Genomic DNA, 19,931 nt, shown 5'->3' on the forward strand with positions numbered 1-19,931 from the left:
ATAGTTAACCAAATATCTGCATTTACCTATTTTACACAAACTTTTTTGATCACATACACCGCTGCTATTGTTTATTATATGTCACTTTATTTCTAGTTATATGTACATATCTACCTCAATTACCTTGTACCCCTGCACATGGACTCGGTACTGGTACCTCTTCTATATAGCCAAGTTATTGTTACTTATTGTGTATCTAATATTATTATGTGTTTTACTTTACTATTTACAATTTTATTTTTTTTATTTTTTTCTCTCTGCATTGTTGGGAAGGGCCCGTAAGTAAGGATTTCACTGTTAGTCCACACCTGTTGTTTACGAAGCATGTCACATAAAAAAAAGTTATCCTAAAAGCATGCAGTACAACGTGTATGTCCATTTAATATGGTAGAGGACCTAAAAACAATAATGTTTTGAAAGAGTCAAAATAAAGGCCCAGCCCATCACCGTGACGAACATTTAAATAAGCCAATGAGGAAATAGATTCAATAAAAAAAGATTATCTTAACCAATGGTAGCTCTTCTTACATCTCCGTGCATGTCATGTTGTCGCCCAGCAGAGGCCGCTCTTCAATGGGTGCAATCGATATGCATTACCAAACAACCCAAACCCGTCTCACTTTCAAAGTGTGCAGAGATCATCATCAACAACAACAATAATATTATGATATCGAGACTGTAGTTGTCAACGGTAAGAAATCATGTATTGATGATAGCACTGAGAAAAAGTGTTTTGGAAGTGAAATAGGCTATTCAGACCTGTCCTACCTGTGATCTGGACATTTGGGTCAGACTAGGGTGCTATTTACCTGTAAAGGTTCAAGTATGCAATAATATGTTTGTTCACGTGAATTATAATAATACGATATGAGGTGTCTCACTCGATCACGCTGGGCGAGGTAAGTCAAGTGCACCCAACCTTCGTACTCCATTTCCTTTGCTTGCTCTCCCAAATGTATAATGGAGATGGGTCCCCAACCATGGAAACTGAAGTACTCGGTCAACCATGTTCGCGCCTTCATATTATTGAACAATGTAGATTTAGTACTTTGATTTGATCCATAATGGCGCCAGTTTCATCAGTGCACAAATAGTACCCGCCCACATTCAAGAGCCAACCACAATCAGTGTTTCATTTGGCCTCTTTCTCTTTCCTTCAGACGCATATCGAAGCCCATCTGGAAACAGTTTGCAAGGGGTCGTTAAAGAAGATTAAGCCGGTAACAAAATATCGTTTTTTAGCTACTTTAAGTTTACCTTTCAATGCTCCAGTTTTGATTACTGAGCATACAAATCTTCAATTAAGACCATGGTGACAAAATAAAAAGTGTACAAGGACGTTTTCGAGGAGATTTTAAGCTTTCTCTGTCGGTTGTTGGTGTTCAGGAATTAGCAAGCTAGTTAGCGCTAGCCTAGAAATACTAGCTAGCCTAGCTTGCTAACGTTAGCTTCCAATAGTCTGATTATCAACTGAGATGTTTGCAGCATTTCTCGGATGTCTACGGACGGCAGATTGCTGAACCAGAGGGCCTCAAATGGGAAAAACAAGCATCGGACAGGAATATCGGGGATAAACTTGTCGACGTAACTCCGATTCTGTTGAAGGTAAGACGCAATAACATTAGTTGGCTAGCTAGCTGTGTTTGTTAGGCGAATAACGTTAACGAACTAGATATGCTTAGCTAGTTATACCGTTCGCCTTAGCTAACTAGATAACATGGCTTCACGCTCGAGTCGAAGAAATGTGTTATGAAGCTAGATGACCCTCCCCCAGACCCAGCATTCTAACTGCGTACGCGTTTAACTAGCAAGATGACAGGTAACGTTAAGGACTTAATTTAGGCGAAATGTGTGGCATACTAGCTAACTAGCCTGCGAGTCGTTTGTTGACCTACAGATCCTGTTAATGTTATAGCTAGATATTTAGTTACATAGGTAGTTGGGATATGCTCACAAATGTATTTGAAAGGCTTCAGTGCAATCCATGTAATAGCCTACACTTCTCTTCAGGCGAAGAGGCTGATGTATTTTGTAAAAAAAAAAAAAAAGAATAACACCATGTGTTCAAGGGGATATTGTATCACTGCCAGTGACGTTATTTCATACAACTCATCTGCTTATTTCTTCGTGGAAAAAGACACTGAGATGGGATGAAATAATTGGTTATGTTGATGTGTAATGCAGTGGTGAGATCAACTAAGACGTGCCTCATAATACATTTACGTTAGTGCTCTCCGAAGTTGCTTGACCTCTCCTCGATTTGGCAATGTGTTTTCCTGGTCGACTCATGGTCCACGGATCCAGGATTGGTACTTTGATTATAATATTTTACTGTAATGTATTAACACAGTTACTGTGAAATATGTCATTTACTCTGTCCTAACAAGAACATCATTATGGTTGTCATGAAAGTAACACAGGTGTGCAGTGTTTTCAAATTAGTTCCTATATTAGTGCCAATACCATTGCTTGACAGGCTCTATCATTTGAGTGGCTGTGGAATGGTATGAATATTTCAAGTCAACAAGAAGTCACAACAGTAAGGCTTTGACTTCTGGTTGTGGGAGAGCATGAAAAGAAGGGGAAGGTTCCTAACAAACGACCACTCTACTTGGAGTAGACTGGTTGATAACGTTTTGGTGCAGTATCAGTTCTGTTGAAAACACTGCAGTGGAGCTGCTGGCTGTATTCTCTTACAGAGATACTCTGAGCTCTTCAGCTTGTTGGGCGTTCACATTGAAATTCATTGCAGACGCAGCAATGTATATAATCCCCCACCACCTTTGTCAAGATGTTGGAAGCGCCAATTTCTTTTCTCTTAGTTTCTGTAGTTATTTTGCAACTTCTTCCCCCTTCATTTTTGATGTAAATACACCTAGGCTCAGTGTTGTATGTATTAAATCAACTTTCTGCAATATGTAGCCCTAGTACCCTTGTACAACACACGTTACTTGATGTATACGCTTGGCACACTCCCCATGTTAGTTTCAGCTTTAGGATGAGGTTTTGGAGAACTTTATAGCCTAGATTTTCACCAGAGTGTCCTGTTGTAGTGTGTAAGCCTGAGACAGGAAATTGTGTCCTGCCTAGGTCAGTAAGGTCAGGAGCTGTGTTGAGAGCTGGGATTTCTCAGAACGATTTCCTGTTCAAGGCAGCCATTCTGTGCCGTCCTGTGTGCCCCGTCTTCAGCTGCCTAAGTGAACCTCTTTTATTCAGTTTCAGAGACCATGGTTCCTGTTGTGTCCTGGCACAAGTCGTCTGAGCTTTAGCCTGTTTGTGGTCATGGCAGTGCCACTATTTGACATGTTCCCACTGTGCCCTCTCCTGTCTACACAGTGTGTAACGTGACAGCCTGCCTGACAGTGCTGAAGGTAACAGGCACAAATATAAATCGCAGTGGGGAACAATGAGTGTCCCTCACAATGCCTCTCTGGCAGTCTGGATTGGACGGCATGTTATATCTTGTGTAGAGGAGAGTGGCGTGGCTTCCGCAAGTCTGTACTTCCTCCGTCTTGCAGCCCTCTACTGTGTTTACGTTGCTGCTCTGTGCGACTATCTAAACCTGCAGTGCAGGAAAGACACAGCAAAACATCAGAACTGCAACTGTCTGTGGTTCGTCCCACCACATCCTCTCTCTATGCTTTTGCCCTGAGGTCAGTGTGCAGTAGCTGCATTGCCCCCACACTTGTTGTGGCATGCAGGGCTGAGAAACTGCTCACCTAAAGATTAACAATGTTTATACACAGGCAACCTTTTCCATTGACTTGAGTCATAGCTCTGACAAGGTTTTGGGTCTTGAATCACAATGTTTTTTTTATTTCTGTTTACTCTGGTTCCAGGCCACATGAATGTGGGAAGGAATGTTTTGTTATGATGAGAAACCCAGTCATTTAGCTGGCCCCACCAATACTGTGGACAGCATTTAGGTATAGCCAGTGTTCCACATTGGCCAGCAGTGTTTCAAAAGCTTCTGTGCCCACAGCATGGAGCTTTTACATTTTGTAGATCAAATTGTATTTGTCACGTGTGCCAAATACAGCAGGTGTAGTAGACCTTACAGTGAAATGCTTATCATGCAACATTATGTGGGTCGACCGTAATGACAGTGCCTGACATAAGCAGCAGTAGGGTGTGTGTTGTTGAGGTAACCTACTTATTCTAGTTGAAATGGGAAAGCAGATCCCATCGTGTGTAGGCACAGGGAGAATACAGCTCAAAGTCCTCACACGGTCTGGCTTCTTCCTACCAAACTCTCCCAGTGCTGAGTGTTGGTCTGTTGGCAAACAAGGATGTCTACTCCTGCTTCTCTTTTGTTCCCTTTTTTCTTGGCAGTATCAATATTTTATAGCTTTCTCCCAGCTAGCGCAATCTCTCTGGACCGTCAAATGCCATTTAAACCTCTTTGAAATTGGTTCCCGTCCCTCCACACACACACACACACACACAAATAACAACATGGCTGTGTCCCATTCTCCCTGCTCTGCCCCACGAATAGGGAAGCCTCATTTGGGGTTTGGGTAGTCCTGTGTCTGATGCCTCCTCTACTGGTCACCGGTTTTGCTCACGTCTTCCACTGCAACACTTTTGTTAATATTTCTTCCCTGACTCTTAGATTAAAGGGAACGGGTCTCCCATCCTCTGGTTTGCTGCATTTTTTAAACATAACTTTTAACAGTTTTGTTTTTGATCTTCTGGTAAGGGCACACTTGAAGTAAAACATTTTGTTATTGCTTTTTAGGTAAGAGGTACGCAGTGTTATTTTTCAGAGACCAATACATTGTTTTCCAAACATTCTCATGACACACAAGCTTTAATGATGGACTTTTGCTTCCTTGTTAACAGATGGATACTGTTGTACTTTTGTGTATTTCCTCCCAAAAAGTCCAGCACTTTATGTTCAAGAAGTTGTTTGCGTATGAGAGAGCAGTTACTGTGTCGAGTGTGGGGGAGGCTACTGCGTTGCTAACGTGGGCAGATGTGAGCTGGGAAAGATCACAGGGGGAGGGTGGGGGGGGTGGTCGTGTTAAGCTGAAGACAACAGTTGGTGTTTTGATTGGATGTGCTGAGCACTGCGTGATGTTTTATCCATACGTGGCACTGAGAATGTCCTTTTGTAGCGGGCCTGCCTGTGTAGAGTCACTGCCTGTGAGCCCCTGAAAGAGGAGGGCTCTGACGTGTTCTCTACTGCTGTCTGGGCGGAAAGAGGCCAAGCTCAGCTCACATGGACTTGCTTGCCTTGCTTCAATCACTCCTCACTCTTAAATGTTTTAGTCTTTTTTTTCTCCTCTCCCTCTGTTGCTCAAGTTCTAAGTGTGCAGAGGTTTATCCATAGTTTTGAAATGCCTCTCGATCACATACAAAAAACATGCTTGGGAGGAGGTGGACTGCCATTTTAGAAATGGGTTTAGGCTACTGGCTAGAGTTGTGCCAGAGAATTAGAGCAGTAGCCAGTTGAATTTCCTGTGGGTTGTTGTGGGATCGTATGTCCCCTGTGATGGGGTGGGTGGGGGAGCTTGGCCTGGCTGAATCTCAATCACTGGGGCCTTCAGCTCTGCTGTCCTTTTGACGGGGCAGCTGCAGCCATTCAATCGGCCCATTTACATTGAAATGCAGCAACAGGAAGGGGGAGGGGGACGTGGGGCAGTGCGTGACAGAAAAGCAGACCTAACCAAAGAGGACATCCACCATGGGGCAATGACGCTTTGTTTTCACCAGCCGTGGTGCCATATACATCACACAAAGGCCCTAAGCACCCTCCTTTGACCACCAAAGACATTTTCACCACTCAGCTATTCTTTAATTAAAAAAAATATATATATATACAACCACGCTTTGATTTGTGGAGTTTGTTTGTTGGTCAATCTCTTTCCAACAATTAGCAACTGAAGTTTTTGTTTGCTTTTGTGCTTTGCACATTGCCAATGTATTTTAACCACATATTTGTTATGATTCTTTCATCACATTGTTTCCACCATATTCTCTGGCTTATTTCCACTAGCCTATACTCTGGTTGTTATTATGCATTGCATTCAGTCCTTCCCGTTGCCAGTTATAATGGGTGTCACACTGTGATCTTGGATGTTAAACTAAGCCTGCACACAGGAACTTTCTGTTACTCATTAGGGTTTGATAGACAACTGTGTTTCAGACAAATGAGGCCACTGTGTCATGACTAGGTTCGTATAGCTCGCTTTCCAGGATTGCTTGAAGCTCCTTTGTGAATTGTGACACTGATTTAGAGGCTCTGTCTGGTGGGGTGGTGGGTTGTTTGTCTACATGCTGTTCATTTGGACAGGTTTATGTTTGTCGTACTTACCCTGTGGGCACCTTCACTTAACTGTTGAGATGGCCTTGCATAGTTCCTTCTAAGGTTAAAGCATGCTTCAGTTTGTTTTGCACCCAAATACTGTTTCCTCTTGAAGCCAAGCCAATTGCCCTTCAAACCAGTTTGTGGTGTTTGAGTCTATAGATAGTCAACCCCTGCTGGCTGAGGTGCTTTTCCTAAAGTGTCTCATACTGTGCATTCGGAAAGTTTTCAGACCCCTTGATCTTTTCCACATTTTGTTACGTTACTGCCTTATTCTAAAATTGTTTAAACTTTTCCTTGTCAAAGGAAAAGCCCATAAGCCCATAATGACAAAGAAAAAACAGGTTTGTAGAACATTTTGCACATATATTAAAAACAGATATCACACTTGCATAAGTATTCAGACCCTTTACTCAGTACTTTGTTGAAGCACCTTTTTTGGCAGCGATTACAGCCTGGAGTCTTCTTGAGTATGACGCTACAGGCTTGGCACAACTATTTGGGGAGTTTCTCACATTCTTCTCTGCAGATCCTCTCAAGCTCTGTTAGGTTGGATGGAGAGTGTTGCTACGCAGCTATTTTCAGGTCTCTCCAGAGATGTTCGATCAGGTCCAAGTCTTGGCCCCTCAAGGACATTGAGACTTGTCTCGAAGCCACTCCTGTGTTGTCTTGGCTGTATGCTTAGGGTCGTTGTCCTGTTGGAAGGGGAACCTTCGCTTCAGTCTGAGGTCCTGAGCGCTCTGGAGCAGGTTTTCATCAAGGATCTCTATGTACTTTGCTCCGTTCGTCATTGTCTCAGTCATGACTAGTCTCCTAGTTCCCTGCAGCTGAAAAAGTTCCCAACAGCATGATGCTGCCACCATAATGCTTCACCTTAAGGATGGTGTTGGCCAGGTGATGAGCTGTGCCTGGTTTCCTCCAGATGTGACACTTGGCATTTAGGCCAAGGAGTTCAGTCTTGGTTTAATCAGACCAAAGTATCTTGTTTCTCATGGTCTGAGTCCTTTAGGTAACTTGGCAAACTCCCAGAGGGCTGTTGTGCCTTTTACTGAGGAGTGGCTTCCATTTGGCCACTCCACCATAAAGGCCTGATTGGTGGAGTGCTGCAGAGATGGTTGTCCTTTTGGATGGTTTTCCCATCTCCACAGAGTGACCATTGGGTTCTTGGTCACCTCCCTGACAAAGGCCTTTCTCCCCGATTGCTCAGTTTGGCTGGGCGGCCTGCTCTAGGAAGAGTCTTGATGGTTCCAAACTTCTTCCATTTAAGAATGATGGAGGCCACTGTGTCCTTGGGGACCTTCAATGCTGCAGAAATGTTTTGGTACCCTTCCCCAGATCTGTGTCTCGACACAATCCTGTCTCATAGCTCCACGGACAATTCTTTCAACCTCATGGCTTTGGTTTTTGCTCTGACATGCACTGTCAACTGTGGGACCTTATATAGTGTGTGCCTTTCCAATTGATGTCCAATCAATTGAATTTACCACAGGTGGACTCAATCCAGTTGTAGAAACATCTGAAGGATGATCAATGGAAACAGGATGCACCCGAGCTCAATTTTGAGTCTCATAGCAAAGGGTCTGAATACTTATGTTTTTTTCTATGTCATTATGTGGTATTGTGTGTGTGTGTAAATGAATGTGGAAAAACATGTATTTAATCAATTTTAAAATACGGCTGTAACGTAAAAAATGTGGGAAGGAGTCTGAATACTTTCCGAATGCAATGTACCCCCTGCAGTTAACTGGAATGGTCCGCTTGGGGAAAAACACCTTCAGCACGGAGGTTTCATACTCTCAGGCGCAACATTGACTCGAAAAACCAAATTGGTGTTTGGTAAGTCAATGGGAGAAGTAAAAATAAACGTGTCCTTACTTGTTAATTTTCTCATTCTAAAGGCAAAACCTAGAGTGGAGCTGATGCCTGTCACTACTACAGCCTTGTTAAACAGCTGACTAGCGCTAGCTAATGCTACCTAGCAAAATCGGTACTTCCAGTCAAAGTGTGAATATAATATTCAGATAACCTAAACACTAGTTTAGTTACTTATCATGCTAGTCCTCATGCTCTTGTTTTGATGTTGATAATGTTAATCATCCTACTGCCAAATGTAGGCCTACTTTCATCATTTGTCCTACGTGTGTCAAACTCCACTCGGTAGTGTTGCTTTTTATGGAAACACGCCAGCCTTATCTTGCTGGAGTGAGTATGTAAGTAGAACAGAACAATTTATTGCTTGCTAATTATGTATGCTTCCAACGCCATTTTTTTCACCTACAATTATGGCACAGATGTTATTTTCCATGTAGAAAGCCTAACGTGCCTGTACTATGCCTTAGGTTTGAAATTCCATGCTAATTTCCCAGAATGATGTCTTGTTTTGAACATAGCACAGGAGATTTTGAAAATCTTGGCTAATCCTATGGTCTGAAGGTGCCGGTTTTCAATTTCATTTGGAACTTGCGGTGCACTTTCAGAGAACCATTCCAGTTGCAGGGTCCACATTGAAATCTATTTAAGGCTATTGCTGTTCTATTATGAATGTTTTACATAATGAATTATTCAATTGTGCGTAACAGGGTTATTTTTGGAGCACTTGAAATTGCAGTAAGAGCGCTGACCAGCCACCCGATGAGAAACTTCACAGGGTCGATGCCTGCTGTGCCCCTTCTTGCTACTGTCAGTCAGTCATGCTTATCTGCATTCCTGGCTGGCCCCAGCACAGCCAGGTGTGGCCATGTCATGCACAGTCATGCTAGCTAAACAAACACCCTCCTGAACCACACATACACCCACACAAACAACTAGGGCTGGGAATTGCCAGGGACCTCACAATAAGATATTGCGATTCTCATGATTCTATATGTATTTCGATTCAGCGATTATTTATATATATATATATATATATATATATATATTTATTTATATATATATATATATATATATATATATACACTGCTCAAAAAAATAAAGGGAACACTTAAACAACACAATGTAACTCCAAGTCAATCACACTTCTGTGAAATCAAACTGTCCACTTAGGAAGCAACACTGATTGACAATAAATTTCACATGCTGTTGTGCAAATGGAATAGACAACAGGTGGAAATTATAGGCAATTAGCAAGACACCCCCAATAAAAGAGTTGTTCTGCAGGTGGTGACCACAGACCACTTCTCAGTTCCTATGCTTCCTGGCTGATGTTTTGGTCACTTTTGAATGCTGGCGGTGCTCTCACTCTAGTGGTAGCATGAGACGGAGTCTACAACCCACACAAGTGGCTCAGGTAGTGCAGCTCATCCAGGATGGCACATCAATGCGAGCTGTGGCAAAAAGGTTTGCTGTGTCTGTCAGCGTAGTGTCCAGAGCATGGAGGCGCTACCAGGAGACAGGCCAGTACATCAGGAGACGTGGAGGAGGCCGTAGGAGGGCAACAACCCAGCAGCAGGACCGCTACCTCCGCCTTTGTGCAAGGAGGTGCACTGCCAGCGCCCTGCAAAATGACCTCCAGCAGGCCACAAATGTGCATGTGTCTGCTCAAACGGTCAGAAACAGACTCCATGAGGGTGGTATGAGGGCCCGACGTCCACAGGTGGGGGTTGTGCTTACAGCCCAACACCGTGCAGGGGGGGTGATTCTCGGTGTGTGTTTCCTGGCAGTGGAAGGTTAGAAGGGCTAATGGTACTGCTGATAACATATGCAAGGACTTGGATTCTGAAGCAAATGACTCTTCAGGCCAGAATAGTCAGCCTGCTAGCTGCTGTGAGTTCTTCGCTTTTCATTTGACACTGCCATGTGATACTGATTCTTACCACTTAAAAAGACAGATCCACTGCAGCATTACCAAGATTTTAAATAGGCTAATGCTCTTTTTTACGGTAGTAGACATGCTGTTCTCCTGCCTTTTTGCGACGTCACCATTGATTTCTCTCTAATCTAAAAAGGAACATCATGTTGACATACGATTCAAGCTTAAACGTGTATTAATCTGAATGTGTGTGTGCCCTTAAAAGAGAGAGAGAGCGAGGCGGTATGAGCACAGCATGATAGTGGAGAGGGTTGTTATGAAGAGTTATTGCGTTCCCTAATGACAACCTGTCAGGCCTAGCTGTAGTGTTTTGTACAGCGCTGCATGCCAGCCCTGCCTGTGAGAACAGGAAGTTGATGCATCTTTTCCACAACCAGGCCCCATGCCCAGCACCATCAGTGCTCTAGTGGTGAAGTGAGTGTGACCACCACGACCTTAAGCGTGGCCTCTGCCTGTTAGAATCCTGTGTGATTCTATGTCTGTGTGTGAATGAGTGTTTGTTTGGTAACACCTCCGCACATCGTGTTGTTCTGAGCCCTGTTAAGGCTGGCTGTAGCTGCAATCTGTGATGTTTTCAATGCTTCATCTTCCAGGTGGTATTTGGGAAGCAGAACTAAATACACCCTTCACTAGTGACCACACACAGACTTGCACACACACAAGCATGTACACGCATACTGCCACACAAATGTTCCCCATCCCCTCTGTGGACTTGGCAGTCATTTCAGCCCAGCCTTAATTCATGCATATCCACTTCTCCTGGGGAGACAGGTTTCTGATGAGGAGAACATGAGAAATCACAGGGACTGTATCTGTTAGAGGTGGAGGGTGGGGGGTTGGTGGCTGGTAGTTTGGCTCCTGGCTGATGGGGGAGGATTGGAAGTGACAGAGGACAGAGATCCTCTGAAATGCCTCCTCCGCCCCACACACACCTGACACCCACAGCTAGCCAATAGCCACCATGGTGGTCAGCTACCGTTACAGTGAGGCCCCTGTCCAGGGACGGCGTGCCTCTCAAAGCTATGGGAATGGAAATCCCCTTCAGAGCACATTACCACACGACCCATACTGCCTTGATGAGGGGGAAGAGTGTTGACTGTGCTTAAACAACCATAACAGTCATTGGTTTCTGCACCACAGGTATTATGTCCACGTCCTGTAAGTCAGCTGGTGTAGCAGCAGATTAGATGAATCGGTTGTGTCTGGCTGCCTGGCTGAGAGAGAGCTGGTGAGTGGGTGGATGGCTATGGGCAGTCTTAATGCAGAATTGATTTAGGGTGGCTGTATGGGGATGATGTGCCATGTGCTGCTGCCTGCACCTCCCTCCCATCTTCAGATTCACTCAGCCATCATTAAAACCCCTCTGCCTTTGCTGCCATGGGAACAGGAAATGACAGACAAAATGGTCCTTGAAACGGTCAGGTAGGCTCTCTAGCAGCAGATCTTACATCAGTGAGAAAATGAAATCTTCGACTTTGAGGAATAATCTTTTTATTTTTTACTTGGCTGTCTCTCTAGGGTAATTGGCCACCTCAGTTCCTATATACTTGGGTGAGGAGTCGTTGCTGCTAGTATAACCTACGATACTGAGGCCATCTTATGGGTTTCTGAGAAGCTTGTCACAGTTTCCCTCATGTCACTTTCCTTTCTCATCATAATGTCACTTAAGGCGTCCGCATGCTTCCCAGACGATATAGTTCGGAAGAGTTTGCATATATTACGACAACATTTTGATGTTTTGTTCGTTTTGGACTTCGATAAGGGTTTTTTCGGCTGTTCGGTCACACATTTTTCTCGATGCAAGCTGAAGTCTGTAGGGAGTCTTCAACGAAGTGTGTGTAGTCATTCAACGAGAGACAACTCGTCCTCAAATGTTTTAACTTGAGAAATACTGCATCAAACATCCTAGCCGCCTTTTTCTTGTATTTCAAGCAAAGGTCTTTTTAAGGGAGAATGCAGGCACAGTTCGGCTAGGTACCAGCCGAATTGAAGCATGCTGACGCCTTTACCCCCCCAGGGCTCGTCCTCTAGTAAATCTCCTCCACCATGTTTTCCATTCCATTTTTAATCACCGCTCTTTCTGTTTCTCTCTCTTGGTCTCTCGCTGCCATTTCTCTCTGCATTCGAAGACCGTGTCAGTGCACCAGCCAAGGCTCCTGCAGCCCTGTTCGTCTCAGAATGTTAAGTGCGTGAGGCTGCTTATGCAGTGAGCTGCTCCACAGAAACACAGCGCTCTTCCCTTCCCTGCCTCCATTTCTGCTGTGACTCAGTCAAATGTTGTTTACTTCATTATTTCAGTGCAGCCATCACAGTTCCAACATGAGGGGCCTGGAGATGGGTGGAGGATAATGCTCATTTTAAAATGTTTTCTCACACATGTAGCCTCTCTTACCAGGTGTTTCTACTTATTGGTTTCCTCTGGGCATATCAATGTCAAATGATGAAATGTTGGTGGTAATGGTAGTGTTAATTATTCTGATACACCTCTCTTTCCTGGGGTTCAAATGGATTTAAACCCCTTAATTGTTAATGTAAAGAGCTACTAAGAGTTATTCTATGGGAGAAGTGCGCTTTGGTTTATTAGTTAACTTTTTCTTCCTAGATGGCGTAACAGTCGGTCGTGTGTTTGTCTTATCCCGTGTAAGTAGCCACATTTTAATCTCACTTTCTATCTATGAACTAAATATACTTTCCTGCAACCCGCCTCACCCAAAGTGGTACAGATCTGCTGTTTTTATTCCTTATAACTGGAACCTCCGTCAGGAGCTAGCCAGCTAACCAACTACTAGTCTTTGTTAGCCAAGGCTAGCGGTCTTCACCTTTTAGGTCAGACACCGCCAGCTTTAGCTCGGACAATACATGCCAGTCTGCTCTGCGTGATATCAATCCAGAGCATATCGGACTGCTTCTCCCTACCACATCACCGGATTCCTGCCGCTTTGGATCATTACACCGGATCATCGCAGCAAGCTAGCTGCTACCGAGTGGCTACTGTTAGCTAACGCCTCTGTCCCGACGGAAGCACCAGTTAGCTTTGGGCTAGCCACGAGCTAGGCCCATATACCAGCTAATTCTAGGGCTACAATACCTCTTTTGCATTTAGCCAATTGGCGGAGCCCTGCCGATCCATCACGACTGGTCTGCCGACATGGTCGCCCGATGTGGTCTCAACGGGCTTTTCCATTGCGATGCCGCCGAAGAGCCATCTTCTTGCCCCGGCCCGCTAGCTTTCTACGCGCCGTGTCACCCACTCACCTAGCGTAGTACTGACTACTGAACGGCTCCCTGACTCACCTATTGCTGTTCTTTGGACCCAATGATCACTCGGCTACACAGCTGATGCCCCCTTGACTGTTTCAAACAAAATTATGTACCGTGTTATTATCTGTCGGCCCCAGCCTCGAACTCAGGTCCTGTATGTACCTAACTGACCCGTTCTGACCGTTCATTGCCATTTACTTGTTGTTGTCTTAGCTCTCCCGATCAGCACCAGACTGCTTTATGCCTCTCTCTCTAATGTTAATATGGCTTGTCTACTGCTTTCTCGGCTAGTCCTTATTGTTTTATTTCACTGTAGAGCCCTCAGTCCCGCTCACCTTGTCTTAGATATCTCTTTTGTCCCACCCCCCACACATGCAGAGACCTCACCTGGCTTAACTGGTCCCACCAGAGGCGAAACCTCTGTCACTCAACGCCTAGGTTTACCTTCACTGTACTCACATCCTACCATACCCTTGTCTGTACGTTATGCCCTGAATCTATTCTACCACTCCCAGAAATCTGCTTCTTTTATTCTCTGTTCCCAACTCATTAGACGACCAGTTCTTATAGCCTTTAGCCATACCCTTACCCTACTCCTCGTCTCTTCCTCTGGTGATGTAGAGGTTAACCCATGCCCTGTAGACCCCAGTACCACACCTATTCCCCAGGCTCTATCATTTGTTGACTTCTGTAACCGTAAAAGCCTTGGTTTCATGCATGTTAACATAAAAAGCCTCTTCCCTAAGTTTGTTTTATTTACTTTACTGCTTTAGCACACTCCGCCAACCCGGATGACCTAGCCGTGTCTGAATCCTGGCTTAGGAAGGCCACCAAAAATCCTGAAATTTCCACCCCCAACTACAACATTTTCCTTCAAGATAGAACTGCCAAAGGGGTCGCAATCTCCTGCAGAGTTCTGTCATCCTATCCAGGTCTGTGCCCAAACAATTCGAGCTTCTACTTCTACAAATCCACCTTTCCAGAAATAAGTCTCCCACTGTTGCCGCTTGCTATAGTTCTTGCTGCTGGTGATTCTCTGATCCACCTCTACGCAGACGACACCATTCTGTATACTTCTGGCCCTTCTTTGGACACTGTGTTAACCTCTCTAGGGTACGTGAGACGTTAGCATCTCACCTCTTCAACAGCCAGTGAAAGTGCAGGGCGCCGAATTCAAAACAACAGAAATCCCATAATTAAAATTCCTCAAACATACATGTATTTTACACCATTTTAAAGATACACTTGTTGTAAATCCAGCCACAGTGTCCGATTTCAAAAAAGCTTTAAGACGAAAGCAAACCAAACGATTATGTTAGGTGAGTGCCTATTCACAGAATATCACAGCCATTTTTCCAGCCAAAGAGAGGATTCACAAAAAGCAGAAATATAGATAAAATTAATCACTAACCTTTGATCTTCATCAGATGACACTCATAGGACTTCATGTTACACAACACATGTATGTTTTGTTCGGTAAAGTTCATATTTATATCCAAAAATCTGAGTTTACATTGGCGCGTTATGTTCAGAAATGCATTGTCTCAAACAAACATCCGGTGAAAATGCAAATTACAGAAATACTCATCATAAACATTGATAAACGATACAAGTGTTAAACATACGAATAAAGATAAACTTCTCCTTAATGCAACCGCTGTGTCAGATTTCTAAAAGGCTTTACGGCGAAAGCACACTTTGCTATTATGTTAGGTCAGCACCTAGCAACAGAAACCCATACAGCCATTTTCCAGCCAAGGAGAGTGTCACAAAAGTCAGAAATAGCATTAAAATTAATCACTTACCTTTGATCTTCATCTGGTGGCAGTCTCAGGTCTTCATGTTAGACAATAAATGTTTGTTTTATTCGATAATGTCCATTTATGTCCAAATTCCTCCTTGTTGTTCTAGCGTTCAGTACACTTTCCAAACTCACGACGTGCGGGCAAGTCCAGCGGAAAGTACGGACGAAAAGTTAACGTTATATTACAGTCCATAAAAACATGACAAACGAAGTATTGAATCAATCTTTAGGATGTTTTTAACATAATTCTTCAATAATGTTCCAACCAGAGAATTCCTTTGTCTTCAGAAGTGCGATGGAACAGAGCTCGCTCTCACATGAACACACGCGCATGGTCAGGTCATGGTAGACCTTACTCAATCCCCTCATTCGGCCCCACTTCACAGTAGAAGCATCAGACAAGGTTCTAAAGACTGTTGACATCTAGTGGAAGCCTTAGGAAGTGCAACATTACCAATATCCCACTGTATCTTCAATAGGAGCTGAGTTGAAAATCGACCAACCTCAGATTTCCCACTTCCTGGTTGGATTCTTTTCTCAGGTTTTTGCCTGCCATATGAGTTCTGTTATACTCACAGACATCATGTGTTTTCTATCCAAATAATAATGCATATTCTAGCTTTTATGGCTTTGTAGCAGGCCGTTTACTCTGGGCATGCTTTTCATCCGGATGTGAAAATACTGCCCCCTACCCCAAAGAAGTTAAGGAACCTCCAAACGAGCTTCAATGCCATACAACACAACTTCCGTGGCCTCCGACTGCTCTTAAATGCTAGTAAAACTAAATGCATGCTTTTCAACCGTTCGCGGCCTGCACCCACCCGCCCGGCTAGCATCACTACTCTGGACGGTTTTTACTTAGAATATGTCGACAACTACAAATACCTAGGTGTCTGGCTAGACTAAACTCTCCTTCCAGACTCACATTAAGCATCTCCAATCCAAAATTACATTTAGATTCGACTTCCTATTTCGCAACAAAGCCTCTTTCACTCATGCTGCTAAACATACCCTCGTAAAACTGACTATCCTACCTTTCCTTGACTTCGGAGATGTCATTTACAAAATGGCTTCCAATACTCTACTCAGCAAACTGGATGCACACTATCACAGTGCCATCCGTTTGGTCACCAAAGCCCCATACACTACCCAACACTGCGAACTGTATGCTCTCATTGGCTGGCCCTCTGCTCTTTTGCACCCCAGGATCATCATCTGCACATCTCACTCGTGTTAATGCTAAATTGTAATTATTTTGCCACTATGGCCTATATTCTTACCTCCCTAATCTTACCACATTTGCACACACTGTATATAGATTTTTCTATTGTGTTATTGACTGTACGTTTGTTTATCCCATGTCTAACTCTTGTTTTTGTCAGACTGCTTTGCTTTATCTTGGCCAAGTCGCAGTTGTAAATGAGAACTTGTTCTCAACTGGCCTACCTGGTTAAATAAAAAATTAAAACCATCCTATGTACCGCTGTTCTCCAATGAATAATACGGTAAAATTGGAAAATAATATTTCTTAAATGTCATGGCTAAATCTGCGCAGGCATTCTAACCTGGCATTCAGCCTCTGATTTGCTTCTGCAGAGGAGGGTAAATGTAATATCAATGTACACATCACCGTGGTGATGGCGATGATGGGCTGTAGAATGAGATGGGGTTGGACATGGTACTGAGAAATGTGTTGTTGAGTTTTAGATTATGGAAGACTATGGGGTTGGTTTATATTTTTTTGGTGTGCAATTTCTGAAGGCTCCATTTTTGGGTCTTCTAAAACGTGATGGTTAGGGAGCTGGGGGGGTTAATCTGTGTTCTCTGACTGACCCTCAATCCGCCTCTGCTGTTGCACTAGGGCATGTGTATGTGGTAGACAGCCGGGGGGAAGGGCATCAACCCCTCCCATCGTGTCTGTGAGCTAGTCAGTCACAAACAAGCACTCAGCCATGGTAGTGAAGATGTGTGTGCATGTCTGCTGCCTGCCTGACATTTAGAAAGTCTTTATGGTTTAAATAGGGGCCATTTTGAAATGGCAGTGTTATTGTCTGTTATTTCAGAAGACCGTATCAACAGGAGACCAGGGATGTCTGCCCCCCTGAGGTGAGGTTTGATTTCCTTTTGACCTCCTCGTCCACAACTCACTCATTTATCATACTCACGTTTCCTCTTGAGTTCTGTAAAGGGTTTTGTTATTTCTTTAAAAAGGAAGCAGAAACTCTCCAGGAGAAAGCACACGTACGTTGAAAGCACACGTTTTGGATTCGGGAATGTGGGTTTCGCAGTACGGATAAATGGTTACCTTGACAACAGCAGAATGTTGGGTGTTTTGCTGATCGAGTGTGTGAGCCCGGTGTGGCCGTGCTGAACAAACAAGTACTGGTCACTGTGTCAGGAATGGTGCTGAATCTCAATTCAACCCTCATCTCTCCTTCCTGGATTTCTTCCTTCATTTGATAAAATCCCTTAATTTCATCCTTTTTTATTTTCTAACATTATCTTCACTTCACCATCTGGTTGCATCACTCTGCCCATCTTCCCTTCATAATTGTTCCTCATCCCATTTACATTCTGGTGATTTAGCAGACGCTCTTATCCAGAGTGACTTACAGTTAGAGCATTTGTCTTAATATGGAATGCAGATGGGATGTGGTTGTCCCGTAGGACTATAATTCTTCCTATAGTATTAGACAGGTGGACCCTCTATCCTTAAACTACCCTGACCATGTTAGAGGCCTTCTCTACGTGGGCCTGGGGTAATAATGCACATCCCTTCAGATGGACGTTGGCATTTTTTATGAAATCGCTTGTTTTGGGGAGGTTCAAAATTGAATTGGATTCCAGTTTAGAAATCAATGAGATCCATATGTCTGAACTGTGGTCAAAGTGCAATGGCCATTTTGCGGGAATGCCTGGGGGGGGGGGTGTAGTTATGGGGGCCTAGTTGAAGGCACAAGCTTATCTTTTCCATATGCAAATAGCTTTTAAAAAATGATTTATATATATTTTTTTCAGTAGTCAAGCTCTGTCATCAATATCATGTTTTAAGACTTAAACTTAGCCCTATTTCAGTGTGTAGCTTAAGTACCTTGTTGATTTTTTTTTTATTCTGCTAAGAACCTATCAAAGGCCATGATGTAAGAAACGATGGGGCATATGTTATTGTTCATGAATAATCAGTAAATGTTAGGTCATTTCCCATTTCACTGCAGTCTTTAGAATGCAAAACATGCACATGGATGTGCCTGTGAGTGCAAACAGCAAGGTGTGTTTTGTGCCTGTTGTGTTCCTGCAGTGTGAAAGGGCCTGTGGTGCTGCCTGCCTGGCTCTGTTCTCAGTCCCCCTGCCTGCTTGCCTTCCTGACTGCTTATCTGAAGCCTCGCCTGCCTGCGCTGGCGGTGAGGTGTTTTGGCATGCAGAAGCCAGCCTGATCAATAATGTAGATGTTTTTGAAGAAGGGCAGTGTGCAGGTCTCTCTCATGCAGCGCACATTCCTCCTTCCCTCTACTCCCCCCTCCCTCTCTCAGGTGTCAGGTTCCTCTCCAATGTGGAGGACAGATGGGATGGCTGAATCTAATTTGCCTCTGTAAGATATTAAAATAAGCGTGCAGCTGATACTTGATGCTTGAAATATAGCAGGCTGCCACTGGACTCTGGCGTCAGTCATATTGAGCTGCTCTTGTTCAGAGCTGTATGTTATTGTGGAGGCTTTGAGAGGCGGACAGGGTGAGATATTGGATAAGGTGGAAAATAACATGCACCCCTTGTTTACATATCAGCTCTCACAGGGGTCATTTTTCACACAAATGTCTTGCTGCGTTTTGTAAACGCAGATCTAAAATGCTTGTTATTGTAATATCTGTTCGGTATCAGACACATTTTGTGCTCCACTCTGAGAATTCACTAATGAGTATTCTATAACGGGACTCTGAGAATTCACTAATGAGTATTCTATCACGAGACTGCACTCTGACAGATGTGTGAAGCTACTTTTCTCCTGTACTTTTCTCGTGTAGTTGTCTACTTTTCTCTGGTAAAATGCAAGATTAACTTCAAACAAAACATTAAGAATTATAGCTGGCTGCATTTTCTTCTATGATAAACATTTTCGAAATATGATGATCATGCATAGTTTTTGCAAAAAAAGACCTTGCTTTTTCATTTTATGCTCATTCACTTGTGTGGCTCCTGGCCAAATAGCGTTGCGCTTCTGTCATCTGGTGAAAATGAAGCTGTTTTCTGAATGTGCTGCACTGATGTATTTTCTGTGGAAACTATAGTTGCACTCCCCTGATCAGCAAAAAAATAACACCGACTTTCAATATAAAACGCAGGTCGAAATGATCTAAACATTTTTTTTTTGTTGACCGTCTGCTTTTCGAAAATGCCGATTTCTGATCTCTTACGCGACCCCTGTCTCGATAGTAAGCGCCTGTGTCTCGTCAAAGGGGGTAGATGGAGGCTATGCTTTTGTGAATGCGATCACTTTACTTTATACAGTATTTAGCCATGCTAGTTTAGGCTACATGTTCCTGTTTCACCAGTTTTATTTTGGTGAAGATGCTTTGTTATATTAGTCACTTTAGACATTTTGTGCATATTTTTGATTTTTTTATGAAGGTTTGCTCCCTGCGTATGACCTCCAGAAATAAGGCATTCTGTAAGGGCTCAGACACTCCAATAGCGTGCTGGACGAGAGTACTTGGCTCGCAAATTACATTTAGAGGTGCTAAGTGGACACCGATTTT

General features: G+C 43.6%; 1 protein-coding gene across 3 annotated transcripts in view; it reads left to right on the plus strand.

The window, feature by feature from the left end:
• The first annotated feature begins 1,183 nt into the window (after positions 1–1,183).
• Positions 1,184–19,931, plus strand: part of LOC120046325 (ankyrin repeat domain-containing protein 11-like) — a 137,310-nt gene continuing 118,562 nt past the window's right edge. For all 3 annotated transcript variants that reach the window (XM_038991468.1, XM_038991486.1, XM_038991477.1), the window contains exon 1: positions 1,184–1,605. The gene's annotated coding sequence lies outside the window, so the exon portion shown is untranslated. The remainder of the gene's footprint in view (positions 1,606–19,931) is intronic.

This window comes from Salvelinus namaycush, chromosome 1, assembly GCF_016432855.1.
Source record: "Salvelinus namaycush isolate Seneca chromosome 1, SaNama_1.0, whole genome shotgun sequence".
Lineage (NCBI taxonomy): Eukaryota > Metazoa > Chordata > Actinopteri > Salmoniformes > Salmonidae > Salvelinus > Salvelinus namaycush.